Source organism: Staurois parvus, unplaced genomic scaffold (assembly GCF_062004578.1).
Source record: "Staurois parvus isolate SC_StPar_1 unplaced genomic scaffold, SC_StPar_1.0 ptg001903l, whole genome shotgun sequence".
In the NCBI taxonomy this organism is placed as follows: domain Eukaryota; kingdom Metazoa; phylum Chordata; class Amphibia; order Anura; family Ranidae; genus Staurois; species Staurois parvus.
In genome coordinates this window covers 99,606-111,606 of record NW_028319699.1, presented here as the reverse complement: position 1 = coordinate 111,606, position 12,001 = coordinate 99,606, and the positions used below count along the sequence as shown (strand labels likewise).

General features: G+C 42.0%; 1 protein-coding gene across 2 annotated transcripts in view; it reads left to right on the top strand.

Annotated features, from left to right (window-relative positions):
- The window catches only part of LOC149433837 (uncharacterized), a 190,931-nt gene that overhangs the window by 133,860 nt on the left and 45,070 nt on the right, over positions 1 to 12,001 (top strand). The window lies entirely within an intron of this gene.

Here is a 12,001-nt window from a genome sequence, read left to right as displayed (position 1 = left end):
TTCTGGAGATCAGATTCAGCAGTAGATTGTGAAAAGGTTTTACTATGGATCTGCTCTCTGCATGGGATCATTTGTGGAATCCAATCAGTACATTCGATGATGGCAACAGAGACTTCATTGATGTTTTTCGAATGCACTCCAAAATTGCATTTGCTTTTATAATTCAATTTGAATTGAATGAAATTTCCTAAATGAAAACCACATTCATTGTTAGAATTTCATTCGAAAAAAAAAAAATTCTGACCTGCTTTTTCAATATTTTTTTCATCACTACAGGTGAAAACGATGGTCAATTCAACCCCAATAACTAATACAAAATTTAGCAAATGTTCCGAATACAACATTTCTCTAAAATGCTACTGGTGTGTGGCCAGCGTTATGCCGCCACATGTGGGATCATCTTCCAGACATCTTACCAGATCTATAATGGAACTGGGGAACATTGGACGTGGTCACCACATTTTAGATGGCAAAACAATCATCTGATAAAATAAGAAATACAGGTCAAAGTTCCTTACAAAACACTATTAGGCTCCATGTACACTAGCGGGTTTTTAAGCTCAAAAAATGCCGGTAATAATGTTTTTAGCATTGTAGTATCATTGTAGTATCGTTTAGGAGCGTTGCCATTTTATTAGCATTTTTACAGTACATGTAGAAAAAAACAAAAGAAGAGAAAAATAAAAACAAAAGTTATTAGTAGCATTTCGCATTTTTTTCTGCTGTTTTTTTCTACAACAAACTGTACAAAAACAACATTTTTTTTCTGCTCCAAAAACTGAAGCTCTAAAAACACTAATAGTCTAAAGCAGTGTGCATGGACACATAGAACACTACTTAGCTTCTAGGAGCAGAAAAAAGTGTGCTAGTGTTCATGGATCCTAATGCAGGCCATACATGGTTCGAATTCCGAATCATTTTTCGTCCGAAAATCGAAAACGTCGTTCGCTGGGCAATCCGATGGTTGCCATCAAGGATTTCGAAAATCGGCCGACCAAGTCATAAAGTTCACCCCATATAACAGGTGAAATTTCTGTTCCTTCCAGGTCACGGCTCATGCGCATATTCTTTTCGGAAAAATGATCGTACGATTTGACCATCATTGAGTCGAAAATCAGTTGTTTTTTACGAATTTTCCAACATGCCCGATCACCGAAAAGGGGAGGAACCAAGAAAATCGGCCGGTGCTATTAACCCCACTAACAGAGCGAAAATCAGCCGATTATTCTTAGGTCCAAAAAAAATCTGTCGAATTTCGACCCATATATGGCTGGCTTTAGACTCTTCATCCCTCCACCTTTGCTGCGCTGTATATCCAGTATGTATGCAGAAATGGAGTCCATGAGTAGGACGGAGCACCAGGAGGCTTTAGTTAACCACTTGGTAACCTTCCCATAGCCGAATGATGTCATCATATGATGTCCTCCCAGATCGCGCCCTCTGACACACCCCCAGTGGCATGCACCAGGCAATCTCCGTTGATCACATGATGAGGTAAAAGACCAATCACAGCGGCCTTTTACCACGTGATCAGCTGTGTCCAATGACACAACAGATCACGGAGTAAATACAGTTGGCGGTTATCGGCAGCACTTTCCTAATGCTGTCACACAACAGATCGGCACTGGTTATTCAGTGCCACCCTCCAATGCCACCTAGCAGTTGTGCCCAGCAGTGGCACATATCAGTGCCATCAGTCAGTGTCGCCTATCAGTACCGACTATCAGTGACCATCATTGCTGCATATCAGTGCCTCCTCATCAATGCAGCCTATCAGTGCTGCCTATCTGTGCCACCTCATCAGTGTCCCTCTGTGCCACCTCATCAGTGTCCATCTGTGAAGGAGAAAAATTACCTGTTTGCAAAACTTTATATTAGAAACAAAGAAGCTTTTTTTTCTCAAAATGTTTTGCTCTTTTTTTGTTTATAGTGCAAAAAATAAAACACCCAGCAGCAATTAAATACCACCAAAATAAAGCTGTGTTTGTGTGAAAATAAATAACAATTTCATATGGGTACAGTGTTGCATGACTGCACAATTGTCATTCGCAGTGCAACAGCACTGAAAGTTGAAAATTGGCCTGGACAGGAAGGGGGGAAAATTATCTGCACTTGAAGTGGTTAAGGATTGGGGGGCCCCACTCTGTTTTTTTGTTTTGTTTTCTTTTAATAAAAATGTAATTTTTAAAAAAAAGTCAGTCCTGCTGCAGCAGGTTCTGTACATTTTACAGATGTGCAACTTTGCAGTTAGTTTAGGAGGACCCTCAGGTTTGATATTTAAAGGATTTATTTATTTTTCTACTTTAAGCTATGAAAAATGACTGCCCCTTTAAAAACAGTACTTTTTGAAAACTATTTTTTCACAGATCTATGTCCCTCAATGCAGAACCCGAGTCCCCATTCCCCTTTTATGACTAATAACTTGCATATAAGCCTTCAAGATGGGCGCTCTTCGAGTCCCTTAGACTTGCTTTAAGTTTGAAGTTCGCATTACGTTTGAATGTTTGACCGCAAACTGCACAGGGGGGTGTTCAGTCCATCGTTATTTACCGGGCTTAAGAGATCAGAGTTCTGCTTAGTCCTAACAGACCTAAATACAGAGAGAGAATCAAGGTTTGTATAACCTACAAATATCTCTTTTTACATATCAGGATGACCCGTCCTGCCTAATGTACTATTACTTCTGTTATATAGGGTTACATGTCATCTTACCTTACAGATCAGATGGTTTTTGAAGCCACATTCTAGCAGATCGAAGAAAAAACATGAAGACTTTTAGGTGAGGCCAAGTCATGGGAATGGGACTGATTAACTCCCTTTCAGTTTCAGTAGGAGTTGACTTCCTGTTTTTTAAGCCAGACAGAGCAAAGCAGATTATTCTGGAGGTCGGATTCAGCAGCAGAAAAAAGTGTGCTAGTGTTCATGGATCCTAATGCAGGCCATACATGGTTCGAATTCCGAATGACTTTTCGTCCGAAAATCGAAAACGTTGTTCGCTCTGTAATCCGATGGTGCCATCAAAGATTTTGAAAATCAGCCGACCAAGTCAAAAAGTTCATCCCATATAACAGGCGAAACTTCTGTTCCTTCCAGGTCACGGCTCATGCGCATATTCTTTTCGGAAAAATGATTGTACGATTTGACCATCATTGAGTCGAAAATCGGTCGTTTTTTTACAAATATTCCAACATGCACGATCATCAAAAAGGGGAGGAACCACGAAAATTGGCCAGTGCTATTGACACACTAACAGAGCGAAAATCAGCCGATTATTCTTAGGTCTGGAAAAAAAAAAATCGGTTGAATTTGGACCCATGTATGGCCGGCCTTAGACTCTTCATCCCTCTAGCTTTGCTGCGCTGTATATCCAGTATGTATGCAGAAATGGAGTCCATGAGTAGGACGGAGCACCAGGAGGCTTTAGTTAACCACTTGGTAACCTTGCCATAGCTGAATGATGTCATCATATGATGTCCTCCCAGATCGCGCCCTCCCACACTCCCCCAGTGGCATGCACCAGGCAATCTCCGTGATCACATGATGAGGTAAAAGGCCAATCCCAACGGCCTTTTACCACGTGATCAGCTGTGTCCAATGGCAAAAAATAAAACACCCAGCAGCAATTAAATACCACCAAAATAAAGCTGTGTTTGTGTGAAAATAAATGATAACAATTTCATATGGGTACAGTGTTGCATGACTGCACAATTGTCATTCGCAGTGCAAGAGCGCTGAAAGTTGAAAATTGGCCTGGACAGGAAGGGGGTAAAAGTATCTGCACTTGAAGTGGTTAAGGATTGGGGGGGGGCCCACTGTGTTTTTTGTTTTCTTTTCTTTTTTAATAAAAATGTAATTTTTAAAAAAAGGTCAGTCCTGCTGCAGCAGGTTCTATACATTGTACAGATGTGCAACTTTGCAGTTAGTTTAGGAGGACCCTCAGGCTTGATATTTAAAGGATTTATTTTTTTTTCTACTTTAAGCTATGAAAAATGACTGCCCCTTTAAAAACAGTACTTTCTGAAAACTATTTTTTCACTGATCCATGTCCCCCAATGCAGAACCCGAGTCCCCATTCCCCTTTTATGACTAATAACTTGCATATAAGCCTTCAAGATGGGCGCTCTTCCAGTCCCTTAGACTTGCTTTAAGTTTGAAGTTCGCATTACGTTCGAATGTTTGACCGCGAACTGCACAGGGGGGTGTTCAGTCCATCACCACTTACCGGGCTTAAGAGATCGGAGTTCTGCTTAGTCCTAACAGACCTAAATACAGAGAGAGAATCAAGGTTTGTATAACCTACAAATATCTCTTATTACATATCAGGATGACCCGTCCTGCCTAATGTACTACTACTTCTGTTATATAGGGATACATGTCATCTTACCTTACAGATCAGATGGTTTTTGAAGCCACATTCTAGCTGATCGAAGAAAAATCATGGAGACTTTTAGGTGAGGCCAAGTAACGGGAATGTGACTGATTAACTCCCTTTCAGTTTCAGTAGGAGTCGACTTCCTGTTTTTTAAGCCAGACAGAACAACGCAGATTATTCTGGAGGTCGGATTCAGCAGTAGAGTTTGAAACGGTTTTACATTTTGATCTGCTCTCTGCATGGGATCATTTGTGGAATCCAATCAGTACACTCGATGATGGCAACAGAGACTTCATTGATGCTTTTCGAATGCACTCCAAAATTGCATTTGCTTTTAAAATTCGATTTGGATTGAATGGAATTTCCCAAATGAAAACCACATTCATTGTTAGAAAATTATTGTAGAAAAAAAAAAATTCTGACCTGCTCCTTTTTTTTCATCAGTACGGTTGAAAACGATGGTCAATTCAACCCCATTAATTACTACAAAATTTAGCAAATGTTCCGAATACAACATTTCTCTAAAATGCTACTGGTGTGTGGCCAGCTTTATGCCGCCAGACGTGGGATCATCTTCCAGACATCTTACCAGATCTATAATGGAACTGGGGAACATTGGACGTGGTCACCACATTTTAGATGATAAAATAAGAAATACAGGTCAAAGTTCCTTACAAAACACTATTAGGCTCCATGCACACTAGCGGGTTTTTTAAGCTAAAAAAACGCTGGATAAAAAATGCTGGTAATAATGTTTTTAGCATTTTAGTATCATTGTAGTATCGTTTAGGAGCGTTGCCATTTTATTAGCATTTTTACAGTACATGTAGAAAAAAAATAAAAGAAGAAAAAGCTAGAAACAAAGTTATTGTAGCATTTTGTATTTTTTTTCTGCTGTAAAAACGCAACAACTGTACAAAAACAACATTTTTTCTGCTCCAAAAACTGAAGCTCTAAAAACACTAAAAATCTAAAGCAGTGTGCATGGACACATAGGAGAACACTATTTAGCGTCTAGGAGCAGAAAAAAGCGTGCTAGTGTTCATGGAGCCTAATGCAGGCCATACATGGTTCGAATTCCGAATCATTTTTCGTCCGAAAATCAAAAACGTTGTTTGCTCGGTAATCCGATGGTTGCCATCAAGGATTTCGACTAAGTCATAAAGTTCACCCCATATAACAGGCAAAATTTCTGTTCCTTCCAGGTCACGGCTCATGCGCATATTCTTTTCGGAAAAATGATCGTACGATTTGACCATCATTGAGTTGAAAATCGGTTGTTTTTTACAAATTTTCCAACATACCCGATCACCGAAAAGGGGAGGAACCACGAAAATTGGCCGGTGCTATTAACCCACTAACGGAGCAAAAATCAGCCGATTATTCTTAGGTGTGAAAAAAATCTGTCGAATTTCGACCCATGTATGGCCGGCCTTAGACTCTTCATCCCTCTAGCTTTGCTGTGCTGTATATCCAGTATGTATGCAGAAATGGAGTCCATGAGTAGGACGGAGCACCAGGAGGCTTTAGTTAACCACTTGGTAACCTTGCCATAGCTGAATGATGTCATCATATGATGTCCTCCCAGATCGCGCCCTCCCACACTCCCCCAGTGGCATGCACCAGGCAATCTCCGTGATCACATGATGAGGTAAAAGGCCAATCCCAACGGCCTTTTACCACGTGATCAGCTGTGTCCAATGGCAAAAAATAAAACACCCAGCAGCAATTAAATACCACCAAAATAAAGCTGTGTTTGTGTGAAAATAAATGATAACAATTTCATATGGGTACAGTGTTGCATGACTGCACAATTGTCATTCGCAGTGCAAGAGCGCTGAAAGTTGAAAATTGGCCTGGACAGGAAGGGGGTAAAAGTATCTGCACTTGAAGTGGTTAAGGATTGGGGGGGGGCCCACTGTGTTTTTTGTTTTCTTTTCTTTTTTAATAAAAATGTAATTTTTAAAAAAAGGTCAGTCCTGCTGCAGCAGGTTCTATACATTGTACAGATGTGCAACTTTGCAGTTAGTTTAAGAGGACCCTCAGGCTTGATATTTAAAGGATTTATTTTTTTTTCTACTTTAAGCTATGAAAAATGACTGCCCCTTTAAAAACAGTACTTTCTGAAAACTATTTTTTCACTGATCCATGTCCCCCAATGCAGAACCCGAGTCCCCATTCCCCTTTTATGACTAATAACTTGCATATAAGCCTTCAAGATGGGCGCTCTTCCAGTCCCTTAGACTTGCTTTAAGTTTGAAGTTCGCATTACGTTCGAATGTTTGACCGCGAACTGCACAGGGGGGTGTTCAGTCCATCACCACTTACCGGGCTTAAGAGATCGGAGTTCTGCTTAGTCCTAACAGACCTAAATACAGAGAGAGAATCAAGGTTTGTATAACCTACAAATATCTCTTATTACATATCAGGATGACCCGTCCTGCCTAATGTACTACTACTTCTGTTATATAGGGATACATGTCATCTTACCTTACAGATCAGATGGTTTTTGAAGCCACATTCTAGCTGATCGAAGAAAAATCATGGAGACTTTTAGGTGAGGCCAAGTAACGGGAATGTGACTGATTAACTCCCTTTCAGTTTCAGTAGGAGTCGACTTCCTGTTTTTTAAGCCAGACAGAACAACGCAGATTATTCTGGAGGTCGGATTCAGCAGTAGAGTTTGAAACGGTTTTACATTTTGATCTGCTCTCTGCATGGGATCATTTGTGGAATCCAATCAGTACACTCGATGATGGCAACAGAGACTTCATTGATGCTTTTCGAATGCACTCCAAAATTGCATTTGCTTTTAAAATTCGATTTGGATTGAATGGAATTTCCCAAATGAAAACCACATTCATTGTTAGAAAATTATTGTAGAAAAAAAAAAATTCTGACCTGCTCCTTTTTTTTCATCAGTACGGTTGAAAACGATGGTCAATTCAACCCCATTAATTACTACAAAATTTAGCAAATGTTCCGAATACAACATTTCTCTAAAATGCTACTGGTGTGTGGCCAGCTTTATGCCGCCAGACGTGGGATCATCTTCCAGACATCTTACCAGATCTATAATGGAACTGGGGAACATTGGACGTGGTCACCACATTTTAGATGATAAAATAAGAAATACAGGTCAAAGTTCCTTACAAAACACTATTAGGCTCCATGCACACTAGCGGGTTTTTTAAGCTAAAAAAACGCTGGATAAAAAATGCTGGTAATAATGTTTTTAGCATTTTAGTATCATTGTAGTATCGTTTAGGAGCGTTGCCATTTTATTAGCATTTTTACAGTACATGTAGAAAAAAAATAAAAGAAGAAAAAGCTAGAAACAAAGTTATTGTAGCATTTTGTATTTTTTTTCTGCTGTAAAAACGCAACAACTGTACAAAAACAACATTTTTTCTGCTCCAAAAACTGAAGCTCTAAAAACACTAAAAATCTAAAGCAGTGTGCATGGACACATAGGAGAACACTATTTAGCTTCTAGGAGCAGAAAAAAGCGTGCTAGTGTTCATGGAGCCTAATGCAGGCCATACATGGTTCGAATTCCGAATCATTTTTCGTCCGAAAATCAAAAACGTTGTTTGCTCGGTAATCCGATGGTTGCCATCAAGGATTTCGACTAAGTCATAAAGTTCACCCCATATAACAGGCAAAATTTCTGTTCCTTCCAGGTCACGGCTCATGCGCATATTCTTTTCGGAAAAATGATCGTACGATTTGACCATCATTGAGTTGAAAATCGGTTGTTTTTTACAAATTTTCCAACATACCCGATCACCGAAAAGGGGAGGAACCACGAAAATTGGCCGGTGCTATTAACCCACTAACGGAGCAAAAATCAGCCGATTATTCTTAGGTGTGAAAAAAATCTGTCGAATTTCGACCCATGTATGGCCGGCCTTAGACTCTTCATCCCTCTAGCTTTGCTGTGCTGTATATCCAGTATGTATGCAGAAATGGAGTCCATGAGTAGGACGGAGCACCAGGAGGCTTTAGTTAACCACTTGATAACCTTGCTATAGCTGAATGATGTCATCATATGATGTCCTCCCAGATCGCACCCTACCACACACCCCCAGTGGCGTGCACCCGGCAATCTCCTTGATCACATGATGAGGTAAAAGGCCAATCACAGCGGCCTTTTACCACGTGAACAGCTGTGTCCAATGACACAACAGATCACGGAGTAAATACAGTTGGCGGTTATCGGCAGCACTTTCCTAACGCTGTCACAGAGCAGATTAGCACTGGTTATGCAGTGCCATCCACCAATGCCCACCAGTGCCACCCAGCAGTTGTGCCCAGCAATGGCACATATCAGTGTCATCAGTCAGTGTCGCCTATCAGAACCAACTATCAGTGACCATCATTGCTGCATATCAGTGCCTCCTCATCAATGTAGCCTATCAGTGCTGCCTGTCTGTGGCACCTCATCAGTGTCCATCAGTGCCACCTCATCAGTGCCCATCTGTGAAGGAGAAAAATTACCTGTTTGTTTCTATTATAAATTTTTGCAAAGAAAAAAACCTTTTTTTTCTCAAAATTTTTTGCTTTTTTTTTTATAGTGCAAAAAATAAAAACACCCAGCGGCGATTAAATACCACCAAAACAAAGCTGTGCTTGTGTGAAAAAAATTATAACAATTTCATATGGGTACAGTGTTGCCATTGTCATTCAAAGTGCGACAGCGCTGAAAGCTGAAAAATTGGCCTGGGTAAGAAAGGGGTATAAGTGCCCGGCAGGCAAGCAGTATTAAACCCCAAAACCAATTGTTTTTATATTGCAGTTTACTAATTCTTGGATGTGGTGGCTGCACTAGTTTTTTTTCCCCTTTACTTTTATCTGATGATCCTTTCATTAACAGATTAAGCTGTCGAGTAAACGTGAGAGTCAAAGTGGAACTACACCCACAGATTTAAAGTGGTTATAAACCTAAAGAACACAAATCAATCTAATCCTACAGTTGAATAGATTGGACCTTTGCTAAGCATTTGCGCTTGGTTTGGTACCTTGAAGCAATTCCCTTTTTCCAGAAATCCACTCTGCTCTTCTGAACAGAATAAATCTGACACAAGCAGAAAAATGGTGTCGCCACTCACCTTCTCCTGTGAGTGACAGGTTGCGCTGAAGACGAGACCAGCGTGAGCCTCCATGTAATACACTGCAAAGGGATGGGGGGAGCGGGTGTCCTCTCCCTGATGGTCTCTGCCTTCACAAGATGGAGAACTCAGCACCAGTGTATACCTGAGGGATTGTGTGACATCTCCGCCAACTATTCCCTGGTCCTAAGCCACGCCCACAGATCAGCAGTTTTTGGAAGGCTGAGACAAGATAAGGGAGCATTTTTCTGAGGTTCACTCCCAGTTGTATGTATGTTTACATTATAATGTATTCATTTATGGCAAAAAGTACATTTTGTTATATTTGGCTTTACAACCACTTTACCTATACTTTAGCCTATAATGAGGATTACCTGTAGGTTCAGTGAATGTCTCCTAAACTTGCACTGTTTAGGAGATATTCACACAACATGCAGCCGGTGATGTCAACGATGCATGCACTCTGAAGGGACGGCATAGTGTGGCGCAACTTCAGAGCTCCCTGTCCCAGCCGAGGGCTCCCGCGGACATGCTCAGGAGTGACGTCATCGCGGTTCCAGTCATCCATACAGGAAGACTGGGTAAAGATGGCGGTGCCGGGGAGCCGTGATAGTGTGGCACTGGAGGTCTCCATCTACAGGTAGGTCTGTCGCGGTGCATTATGTCCTAAACCTGCATTGTTTTGGGTTTTTTTATACCGCTTTAACAGTTTCCCAAAACAGTTACATTCAAGGCGTGCCCTGAATGAGAACTGTACCAGAAGCTTGTGCTCTTAATTGAACTGTCAAGCCAGCAAATGGCTGGAGTCCTAACTGCAAACATGCAGCACCATTGTATAGATCAAATAGATGCAAAGATGACGGCTGTGAGGAACCATCAGGCACCCCGACTGGGTGCATCCACCAAAGAGCTGCTTCCTCACTGCTGCAGCACAGGAACAAGGTATTATAGCTGGGAATTGCACCCAAGAACTAGACGACTCCAGCTTAGGTGCAAACAGGAACTGTTAATTATAAAAAATTCACGCATCATTTATACCACACAAAATCAGACAAGAGCTTGATCACATTATCCTAAACAATGCAAACTTTAAACAGTAATATCATCAGTACATCTAATGAACAGCTAACAGTAACCTAATTAAAAAGTAAGCTAATCAACAGTCAGGAACCCAGACCAGCTTTGATTTATTCAGGGAGCCCACCCCAGACAGTCCAGCAAGAAGTCCACAGCCCTGGATACACAAAATACATTACACATGTTGACCTTCAGGTATTTGGCTTTCACTTGAGTAATCTGTCCACTAAAAAAAGTCAAAGGACAAAACTCATACAGTGTTTCAGCAGTCTGAAAAAGTGCAATTAATTTATCTTAGATTTATTGAGGGAGATTGTTGATAAATATTTCTGTCCCAAGTGAAGGAGCTTCTCCTACCCAGTCTGCAGGAAGGCCACCATATTTCCTCTGACCATTAACCTGTCCAAGATTAATATTATACCTTTCCATCCCCTCCAGAAGAGAAGCTTTATTGTCTTTATGCAGAGAATAAATGCAAGCCTCGCTCTCAATGTTCACCATGTTGTTGTCCATCATTAGAGAATGATGTGTTCTCTCCATCACAGGCTGAACTGAGCTCTCCTCCGTGCTCTGACCAGGAGAAGCAGAGAAAATGCCTGGCCTCCTCCATGGGCCATAATCAGTTGGTAGAAGGCAAGCCCCTAGTCCCCTGTCCCGGTTGGGTCTATCACATTTCTCCACCCTCAAAAGGTAGACTAACTAGGTCACAGACCTCCACCTAGTCTGGACATGTGTTAGTCGGGCAGAGTGAACCCACATAGTTGGTCCACATAATCTCCATTCTTGGCCACAGGGAAGAGTTGCCGTCGGTAGGTGTGGAGCAGAAGTCGTGGACCCTCTGTCTGGCTGCCAGTGGTTCAACTGGGAGGTCCTTACCTTTCCAGGGCTTGATCTGCTGCTGGGGAGAGGGGTTGCCCGCCCTGACTCCCTGGAGCTGTGAAGACACGAGGTGCTAGGCACAGGTCAGTAGAGCTCTGCTCTGTTGCCAGCGATTCAGCTGGGGACTCCACATCCTTCACTCTAGCTGACTGCTGTGGAGGGAGGACAACTTCCTTCGCTCCTAGACTGTGGATCTGCCAATGGGGAGGGAGGACCCATCACCTCCTCTCCTGGACTGTGGATCTTCCACTGGGGAGTGAAGACAGCTTTCTCCTCTCCTGGGTTCTTGAAGTGCCACTGGGGAGATGAGCTGGCTGCTCCATCTCATCCGGCTGCTGAGATGACATTTCTTTGGTACTGTCTTCCAGGTGCATGGATCCTTGCTGGGGAGGGAAGACAGATTTCTCTGCTCCCAGGTTAACGTATTGCCTCTGGGGAGATGAGCCGGTTGCTCCCTCTTCTGGACTCCTGCTGTGCAACGAGGACGACATCCTTCGCTCCCGAGTCCCTACACTGCCGTTGGGGAAGAAGAACTGCCACCTTCTCTCCCTGAGCCACCAGA